The sequence below is a fragment of the Propithecus coquereli genome, unplaced genomic scaffold, assembly GCF_000956105.1.
Source record: "Propithecus coquereli isolate 6110/MARCELLA unplaced genomic scaffold, Pcoq_1.0 Scaffold43, whole genome shotgun sequence".
Taxonomy (NCBI): domain Eukaryota; kingdom Metazoa; phylum Chordata; class Mammalia; order Primates; family Indriidae; genus Propithecus; species Propithecus coquereli.
Window position 1 is genome coordinate 5,197,498 of NW_012150063.1, and position 10,254 is coordinate 5,207,751.

General features: G+C 34.5%; 1 pseudogene; it reads left to right on the top strand.

The window, feature by feature from the left end:
* The first annotated feature begins 1,907 nt into the window (after positions 1–1,907).
* LOC105817950 lies at positions 1,908–8,542 on the top strand (annotated as a pseudogene).
* Positions 8,543–10,254: the final 1,712 nt, after the last annotated feature.

Here is a 10,254-nt window from a genome sequence, read left to right on the forward strand (position 1 = left end):
CTAATTAACATTTTGTAAACGAAACAAGTATGCAATAAGAATAACAAATTAGGGATGTAGCTGGATGTTAAATACAAGGCATGGAAATCCATTATTAGACCAAAACGTTTCTTACACTGTTATTGAATACATCTTAATGTGTCCCACGTGCTCTCCTTGACTTACTTTTGGAAAAGAAGCATTAAAATTGTACAGCTGTAGTCTTTTGAAGGTTCTTACTAAAATGGAGATATACATTACATTACAGATAATGAGTTTCTCATTTTCTGGTGATTTTTTTATAGAAAGAGCTTGCTAAAATTACATGTAGAATAATCAAATTCAGACTCACATTCTGTATGCAAACTCTAGTATTTACCAAAATCACAACATTTGGGACTGTATTTTTTTAACTTTCTCTGTCTTAAATATGATAATTGGATAGTTTTTTGTCTCCATCTCTAATCGAGAAACTTAAAACAATTCTGTAGGCAGTTTCATTGTTAGCTTTCCATTGTTAGCTTTTTCTGTCTCCTTTATTGTTGCTCTTCCTTTTTCTTATTCCATGCAAATGTTAGTTTTCTAACTGCATAGAAAATAAGCATGGCATTAATTACAGCCTAATGAGCAACCCAATTATATAAAAAACAAACTTACTAAAAAATATACTCATTAGCTTGAATATATCAAAATTTCCCCGTAAAGCAAGATTATTTAAATATTACTACAAATATATGTTCTTTCCAAGCAAAAACGTTCACAGGGCTGCTGTGGTTTAGTTTATTCCTCTGCTTTGAGGCACATTAATGTTCATGTGAAATATGCTAGAGCTCAATAGAAATGAATCTCATTAGTATTTAAATACAACAATTAATTTATGTTGTTATTTATTGGCCAATTATATTAGAAATTATAGTGTTTAACAGAGGACAATCAGATTTCCAAGAGCTATAATTTTGCCTGCAGTGGGTAGGAGACATATATAATCAATGCTCACAGCCATAGCATCCACTATGCTTCCCCCACCTTCTTCTAAATATATCTAATTTTATAAATAAGAAATGTCAATGTGCTAAACTACACTTTCTCAAATTTCACATTGGAGTTCCACTGGTTGAGAGTAATTTTTAATCTTCCTACTCACTGCTTTTTTCCATTCCCCTTTTCTGAGGCTATATATATGAGATATCACTGAGTTTCTTAAAAGGTCTAGATTTTATTTAAATCTTTTTCATAATGAATTTACAAAATATATTGCATTTTTTACTGTGAGGAACTATTATGATAAAAATAAACATCACTCTGATATTTTCAAATTACAGATTATTCCTCCTCATAAATCATATCTCATTGCCTTTAAATGCAATGCTGCATCATGTATTGATAACAATCATATAACAATGACTTCTTAATCGTGCTCTGTCTAGAGAAATCCTATTCACTCTGTAAGGTTCTGTACATATATTAACTCTTCCAAAAATTCTTCCTTGATTTTTCCAGCCAGGAATAACTCCTTTCTCTGCTCAAGTTCCATAGCATTATGTCTAGATTTCTCTTATGGCATTTAACCACATTATGTTTTTTATGATTTTGAATATAAAGTCATAGGAATATGAGTTTGAGAGCAAAGCAGAAAATAGGGCTGGTTGTGTATATGGCAATAATGGTTATCATGATAAGTAGTTCATGTCTCTAAGATTCTTAATATTTCAAAATAATTTGGTTAAAATATAAATGTCTTATTTCATAATAGATTTGTCATTTCCAAGTTTATTTATTGTTATTTTGAGAGGTAACGTCAGGGAAAATGAGGTAGATTTTATGGGGAGGTTTTCATAGGAAACAAAATACAGAGTGTAGAGCATTCCTTCAGAAAGGGAGGCAGCAGATGACACAGGGTGTGTGTTTGCACAGGGGAGGGCTCCGCCATGACCAGGGGCCTCCTGAGAGGTCTTGAGAGCAAGAGGTCCTTAATGGAGGTGAGAGATGGGTAAAGAAAGTGACACGGAAGACATTCTAACTGCACTTCACAATTCAGCTCCAAGTGGCCTAAGCAAAGAAGATAATATGCCTAAACATCATGTTGCTAATAAGTGACAAAGCGGGAGTTTTGACTCAGATATACCAGAGTACAACATTTCACTGATTAACCAATAGATTCTTCCCCAGTAGCACTCTTCCTCAAAGGACTACTGCTTTGATTGACACTGACTTTACAACAAATGAAAAATAAAGAGACATTTGAAATACTTTTAAATATCCCCATCAGTTTAAAACAGGGCTATTCAAAGGGCCTGACAAAACTAATTATTTTCCACTTCACACCAGGATAAGGAATTTCAGCCAGATGGAAATTAACGGCATCACCAAATATCCTATTTTGTACAGCTGACATTTTTTACATAGCAAGGCTTTCTTTATGAAGGAATCAGTGTGTTGATTTACATTCTGGTACAAACCCTTCATCTCATTGTCACGGACTGGGAGGCATGTTCGAGGACAGGCACCGACCCTGGTTCAAACTTTGAGTGACATTGAATATCTGGCCCCATCCTTGACTTTCTGAACCAGAATCTGAAGGTGATCCATATGTGCATGACATTTTTAAAAGTACTGGTAAAGAGGATATTTTAAGAAGTACTGATATATGCATAATGTTTGCATAAACATTAAGCAAAAGCTACCAAAAAAGATTTGGCAATCTGCTTTGTTTGAGGATATCCAATAAATAATCACATATTAATGATGGTTTAAAATTTAATAGAATTTAATACACATGATTTCTTTTGATTCTCAAAATGACCCTGTGTTACCGTCTATTACTTGCCCTAAACCACACGTTAGTAAATTGTACAGTCAGAACTTTCTCTCAGCTTTTCTAGGGCCCCTCTTTCCAATTCATTCCTTTGTGATTTTTTTCCTGTTTTTTCTCACTAGGAATGGAAGATATTTACCATAGCAGACATCTAACATAGCATGTTTAGGAGGAAATTATACATTTTACTATAGGAATTGTCCTGTGAAATATTTATACCACTGTTGTTGTCATATTTTGAAACATAGAAATTGTATATATTTAATTTGTGAGGCAATCAGGGGAAGTATTATAATACACAAAATTTCAAAGCCTAACCTTCTCACAGGGGATAGAGAAAAATGAGTTCAATTACTTTGCAAATGAACATCTTGCAAACTATAAAGAGCCCAAAGCATATTACATCACAATGCTCTAATAAAAAATAATTAAAACAAGGGAATAACCTGTCATAAGTACCAAAATGTACCCAAGAGTCAGTAAAAAGAACATAAATGAGATTTTCCACAGAGACTTGGGCAATTTCAGGACCTTTTCCTGAATGGTGAATTCTGTAAAAAAGGAAAAATTTGAATGAGAAATTGGTTTTGGATTTGTAGTGTTGAAGTCCATTTGCTGACATCTGCTTTCATTTCTCATGTTTTTTTAATTTTTTTAATTTTATGTTATCTGTTTCTCACTCTCCAAACTGAATGAAAACAAACACTTGCTTTTCAAAAATGTTATTTTTCTTGGTACTGGAATTCTGCATAAGAAGGGTGGATACCAGGACATTAAATGGGCATTTTTAATTCTTACCATTCATCAAAATGTTCAGGTTAAAATCGGAAACTATGTGAAAAATAATAGAAGCCCAAACTATCATAGATGTCCCCAAACCAGAAAATCTTAACATTATGTTCTGGCAATCATGTATTTCTGAGAGCACAACTGATCAGCTGTGAGTCTCGCAGGTACTTTTGAGGGTAGATATAATCGGATTAGCATTGCTGTTCCTCAATAACTTTAAATACTGTGGAGTTTAGATATACCAGGCACATAAATGCAATGAACACAGGTGGTATGAGCCAGGTGAATGAATTATTAGCATTACTGGGCAAAATGATAGTCATAGTTTTTGATTATTCCTTTTTATGAGTCATGGGTGATCTGGAACACACCACAAGGCTCAGATAAGCTTTTGGATGGTTGAGTGGTAGCTTTGGATAGGTCAGATTGTTTTCTATGAGTACTACTCTTGTTATCACTAAAGTCCTGAAGCCTGAGACATAATAGCATTGAGGAATAAAGTTGTATCTCATGGCAAAGGCTTTCAGTTTTCCTTGTTTGGTATACTGATGATGAGGTAAGAGTTTCAGGTGAGGAGGCTTCCAATAGCTATGTGGAAAGACTGGCAGCTCTAATAGCCAAAACAATAGAAATGCCTATTGATATCTATTTTGTCTTATGAAATGTGTAAGAAGATATGCTTCAATTATTATCAAACTTTTATACAAAGCCTTTGAAGTAGGGATTATTTTAGAGATAATTTTTCTGAAGAAAGAGGAATGGAATACTGGTCATTGTACCCACCTGTAAATAGCAGAACTAAGATTAAAGTTGCTGGGAAAACGTTTGAGCCCAAGGTTCAATGATTTCTTTTCCTTCAGGCTGCCCCCACTAATTTAATCTTTTCTCTCTCTTTTCTAGATTTTTGGCCATGTTCTTTGACTTTCAGAATAGATTTGGGAATGACTGACCAAAGTCAAGGTACAGACTGCAGGGATGGAAGGGAACAAAGCAAATTAATTCCTGCAGAGATTGAACTGAAAGCCTGTGCGTGGTTCTTGCTGGGCTCCTCCCTTGTGTCTTATTCAGCACTTTTCAAAGGCCAGTCCCCTGGATGACTGCCCCTTTTTCCTCCCATCCACCTAATCCCACTGGAATAATTGCTGGATCCTAAAGAATCAGTTGATCTGGGCAATTTTTTCTCCACTATCTATAAAAGTAAAATAATGGCATTAATTTCCTTTGAGGGTAATGAGGAGAAATGAATTGGAAATTATAGAACAAAGTGTGTTCTATACAGGAAGGATTTGGAGAAAAAATAGAACAGCTATTCCCTTAAATTTTCTACAGGGACAATATTTATATGGTGCAAATGATTGACTCTTATGGCTGCCTCGGAGTGCTGTGTGGTGGCTTACATATGTGTTATTTACATAACCAGAATCCTCTGGTAGAGATATATTTCTTAATCATTTTTGCCAGACTGGAGGAAGCCAGTAAGTAGTCGCTTGTGTTTACGTATGTCATTACCTGGCAAATGCTTAGGTAAGACATCAATTGGTATATGGGCTGTCATGACTTCTACCCCAGTCTGTCTGCCATTCGATAGCTAATTAGTTGCCCTACCCACCACATCTGTATTATTTGATATTTTGGGGAACACAGTAAAAGTGAGCATGCCTATGTTATTGTAACTAAGTAGTTTTCTCTCTCACATACATCTTTTCATAATTGTACAGAAAGCCAGTCACCTTGCCTTGAGGTAAAACAGGAAGATGCTCAGCTTTGGTTCTTACAAAATGTAAGCTTTAAAATTTAACACTCAAAAAAAGGAAATGACAAAGGAAAACACAGGAAATATTTACAAAAAATGAAATCAATATTCCTTGTGATGAGTATGATTAGGTTACTGTCAGTGGGAAGTCTGCTTGGTGCAACGTTTCTCTAGTAAAATTTGGCAACATGGATCAAGTGCGTTAAAATTGTTCATACTCTTTAAACCAGAAATATAACTTCAGGAATTGCAGGCCGAGGAAAACATGAGAATGTAGGGTAAAAGGCTGATACCTGAAGTTCGATATTACAATATCATTTGCATCAGACAAAGAAGACAGCTACCCAACATTGCCAAAATAACAGAATAGTTAAACTATGGTGTATGTATGAGATGAACTATCATGTGGCCATTACAAACCATATTTTCAGTACATATCAAATGACAGAATGTTCATTTTATTCAGTTAAATTTGAAATTGGAATACAAAATTACATATCAAATATAGTTCAAATTTTTTATTGAGAAAAAAAGAGTGGTGTGTTTATCCCTTGGAAGTCAGATTGTGTTTTTTTTTTCTTTTGTTTTCCTAGTTAAAACATAAAGATAATTTAGAAAGAAGATACATGTCCTGTACTGAAAGATTTGATACAGTGACAGAATCAGACTATGTGAATTTAGGGACTTTATATACTCATTGTTGAGACATAGAGGGTAACTTTGGACAACTGAAAGTCAGAATGACAGGGCAAGGTCCTTAAAAAGAAGCTAGATGGTGTCAGGAAATGGGTGTTGAGAGAAAGAAGAAAATTGTGAGTCTATTTGACCACGACAATTTTGCTCTCAGATTGGAAATAATACCATCTGTATTATTTCCTAGGGCTGCCATAACACATTACTACAAACTAGGCCTTAAAACAAGAGACATTTATTTCCTCACAGTTCAGAAGTCCAGAAGTTCAAAATCAGGATATGAGCAGGGTTAGTTCCTTCTGGAGGCACTAAAGGAGAAGCTGTTCCATGTCTCTCTCTACACAGTCTGCTGCTTGCCAGCTATCCCTGGCATTCCCTAGCTGGAAGCTACAACTCTTCAATCTCTGCCACTGTGGACACAGGCCTTCTTCCCTATGTGCCCTATGTGTCTTTTTGTGTATTTTCTTTTCTCGGGATAGAACTCATTGGATTTAGGATTTACCCTAATCCAGTATGACTTCATCTTAATTTAAATAATTATATCTGCAAAGGCCCTATTTCCAAATACGTCACAATCTGAGGTTCCAAATGGACATAAATTTTGGGCGGATACTGTTTGACCCACTACACCTTCTCTCTCCCTTTTCCTTTTAATTCCACAGAGCTAGGACTGGAGAGACAGAGTTGAGATGAAAGTTGAACCACCTACAGTGAGTGATTTAAAGATGCTCTATGAAGAAACCCTGAAATGGGAATAAGCTAGGTCCAGTTTCTTTAGCAAATAAAAAAAGGAGACGTGTTGCAATGTCATGCCGTAGAGGGTTGTGTACAAATTTAAGTCAGTAAGCATTATGCTTGATGTGTCTGTTTATATTGGGCATGGTTATTGTGATCAGATTTCCTCTTTTAGAACATGGGATTTGCTTTATAATTTTTGGTTAGTGACAATTTGTGTTGTTGCATTTGGGAGAGACATGGTCTTAAATCTGAGAAAGTATTCCTCTATATAGGGCATAGTTTTCAGTTCTCGATTTCTACCTAAGCAACATTGTTCTAGACAAGAGTTTAGGAGTGAGGCAGAACATAAAATTCAGTGTAAACAATGTTGGGTAACAATAACTTTACATCTCTCTATGTTTGGTATTTTCAAAAACCAATTTTATAATTGTCTATGTGATGCATTTACTAATCTTCCTCCTTCTCATTTTGGTAGCTTCCATATTCTTTTGCAGTTAGATGTTTGGTGGCTAATAAAGTTAGCTAATTATACAGTGCTATTGAGCCTGCTTTGCTCAAAATCTACTTAGCAATTATTCACTGGAAAATGTTTTTAATTCTGTTTGATGACATTTTTAAACATAACTTCTCTTCTTTTTTCTAACATTGCTGCATAATCCCTTATTAGAAATGCTAATCTCAAAACTTAATAACTAGGCAGCTTTCTGTTATCATAATAACAGCTACTTTAGATGTTTAGACATTATAAATCCAGCCTTAGCATTTCTTAATTCATTATTCAGAGCTGAGACCTCAACATTCAGATGCCATGAGGGGCAGCTGGTAGCTTTCTTGCTGTTGACAATGTAGCTTGCAGAGTCATGATGTCTGCTATTAAGTATTGGTAGTGACTTACTATGGGAAAAAAAAAGAATATCTGGTTAGAAAATAATGTGATTATCAGCAAGACATTTCAGTATTTTTATTTTTCTTTAAAAAATACATTTGTGAGCGGAATAGAATACAATCACAATAATGTTTTCTAATTTTGTATTTAAGAAATAGAAAAAAATAGTGTTAAAGGTGTAGGAGAGGGTGGGTGGGAAAGGATCGCCTGGGAGATCCCGAGGTGAGGCTCGTGCCAGCCCCTTCCCTGACCTCCAGCGCCCACCAGGTCGGCCCAGCCCAGCCTAGCCACAGTCCAGTGGATCCTCATCTGTAACAACCACGGGAAGCTGTGGCTTGGCAAGTGACAGCCCCACAGTGAAGATGCACAAGAGCAAATCATCAGGGAGACTTTCCATTTGATACCTGAGATTAAAATGTTTGTAATTTCCTAAAATGAGAATTACTAACTGGAGGATCTGACAACAAACTGATTTATAGACATTAGGCAAACCGAAAGGTGCTTTAGAAGTCCAGTTACCTTGGAGTTTATTTAACTCTTCGGTGTGGATTCTTCAGAACGTGAACTTGGCATTTTAGATCTAATTCAAGCATTTGTGAAAACATTAGACACAGGTTTTAAATATGTGTGTGAACTGGATTTGATTTTCCGCATATACCAGGTTTATAATACTCTTGTAGAAATGGTGATGGGGGAAATCGGAGATCAAGAATGAGATTGTTATGCAAATTGATGTACAAAATAAACTGGAGAAATCTGAGACCACTTAGCAGGAGCTCCAGCCAGTGCTGTGTCAGCTGTAAAGAATATGAATCTTCCTGAAAGCCCAAGAAATGTTAACATTGGTGACATTAGTATAAAAGTGCCACACCTGCCCTCTTTTAAATAAAAAAATTAAAAAGGCCACTCCCAGGTAAAATCCAGAGGGAAAAGTCATCTAAGTTTACCACGCAGCTTTTTTTTCAAAATAGAGGAGCAGAGTCTTAACTTTGCTCTTGGATTTAAATCAATGTACTGTATAGAAATTGTGTAAAATTAGTATGGAAGTTCAATGTTGCTTTTCTTGCTCAGTGATTTTTAAAGAAATTAAATAGTTCCTTTGTGATTTTTTTACTTTTCTAAACTGCATTCCCATGCCCAGCTAAGGCATGCCTCTATGTATTGTTTACTATAGTATTTCAAAGAATGTTTGAAATATTTCTTTAATTATGTACAACCCATAATGTTGGTGTTTTGTATGGATCACAAGTGCAGCATTCCTTAACTCATTCTGCTACTTGTCACATAATTGTTGTTTAAAGAACCTAGTATGTATTGCATGAAAATATTATGACCTTTTCTCTTAGTTTACATAAACTCCAAGGTAACTGGACTTCTAAAGAACCTTTCCGTTTGCCTGATATCTACTTTAGCAATAATTTTTTTACAACCTTCTGACTCAAAAAAGTAAGAAAGTAAATAATATTTTATCGCTGGTAGTAGTAATCTCATTTTATAGATGAGAAAACTGGTATTCAGAGAGGTTAAGTAACTTTCCCAAGGTCACACAGGTAACTGGACTTCTAAAGAACCTTTCTGTTTGCCTGATATCTACTTTAGCAATAATTTTTTTACAACCCTCTGACTCAAAAAAGTAAGAAAGTAAATAATATTTTATCGCTGGTAAAAAATATTGTTAAATAAATTTCAATTAATTCCTTTCAATTATCAAGTCAAATTAGGAGGAAGACAAGTCAAAAGTGTTACTTAAATTGATACTCTTAATCAAACTGCCTTCCTGAAATCTTTTGATCAAATCTGTTGGCTTATTTTGCAAATTCAGGCTACAGACTGTCTTTCTCTTGCCTTTCCTATAAATAAAGGGTCAGAGTAGGAAAATGTCCAAAAGACAAGCATCGGCTGGGAGAAGATAAATTTAAGAATCTGGCTAAGATTGCACCAATTTATAAAATGTTAGCACCTTGAATTTTATAGACAATTGAAAAGAGAATGTGTCAGGAACATTTTGCATCATTTGCTAAATCTCTGTTAAGTGTAATGTGCATTGATAGCTTAGTTTCTGCTATATAAGGAATTGTATTACATATTCCTCTTAGAAATTAGTGTATGCAGAGATAGTTTCACTTCAAAAGAACAAATATATTTTCTTTACATCTGAAAATGAAAATCATGAAGTTAACATCACACATGGAGCTAAGCATCTTCTTTGAAACTGCCCTTGCCCTCCTCATTTTATAATTATAATTTTTTAAAATTTCATAAGTCACATACATAATCATAAATATGAGAAGTATAATAAAATACAAACACTCTTATTTGTTGTTAATTCTCCAATACACTATTATCATGTTACTGTAAAATTCATGTTTTAGGTAGAAAATCTATAGTTCAGATAAAATGGGATTAATTTATGCATAGCATTTTATAATGATATCTTGCTCAAAAATGTACTGTTAATACACACATCAACTTAGATGAATCTTGAAGGAATTATGCTGAGTAAAAAAGCCAATTCCAAAAGGTTAAATACTATTTTATTTCCTTTATGTAGTATTCTTGAAACAACAAAAATTATAGAAATGAACAGATTTGTGATTTCCA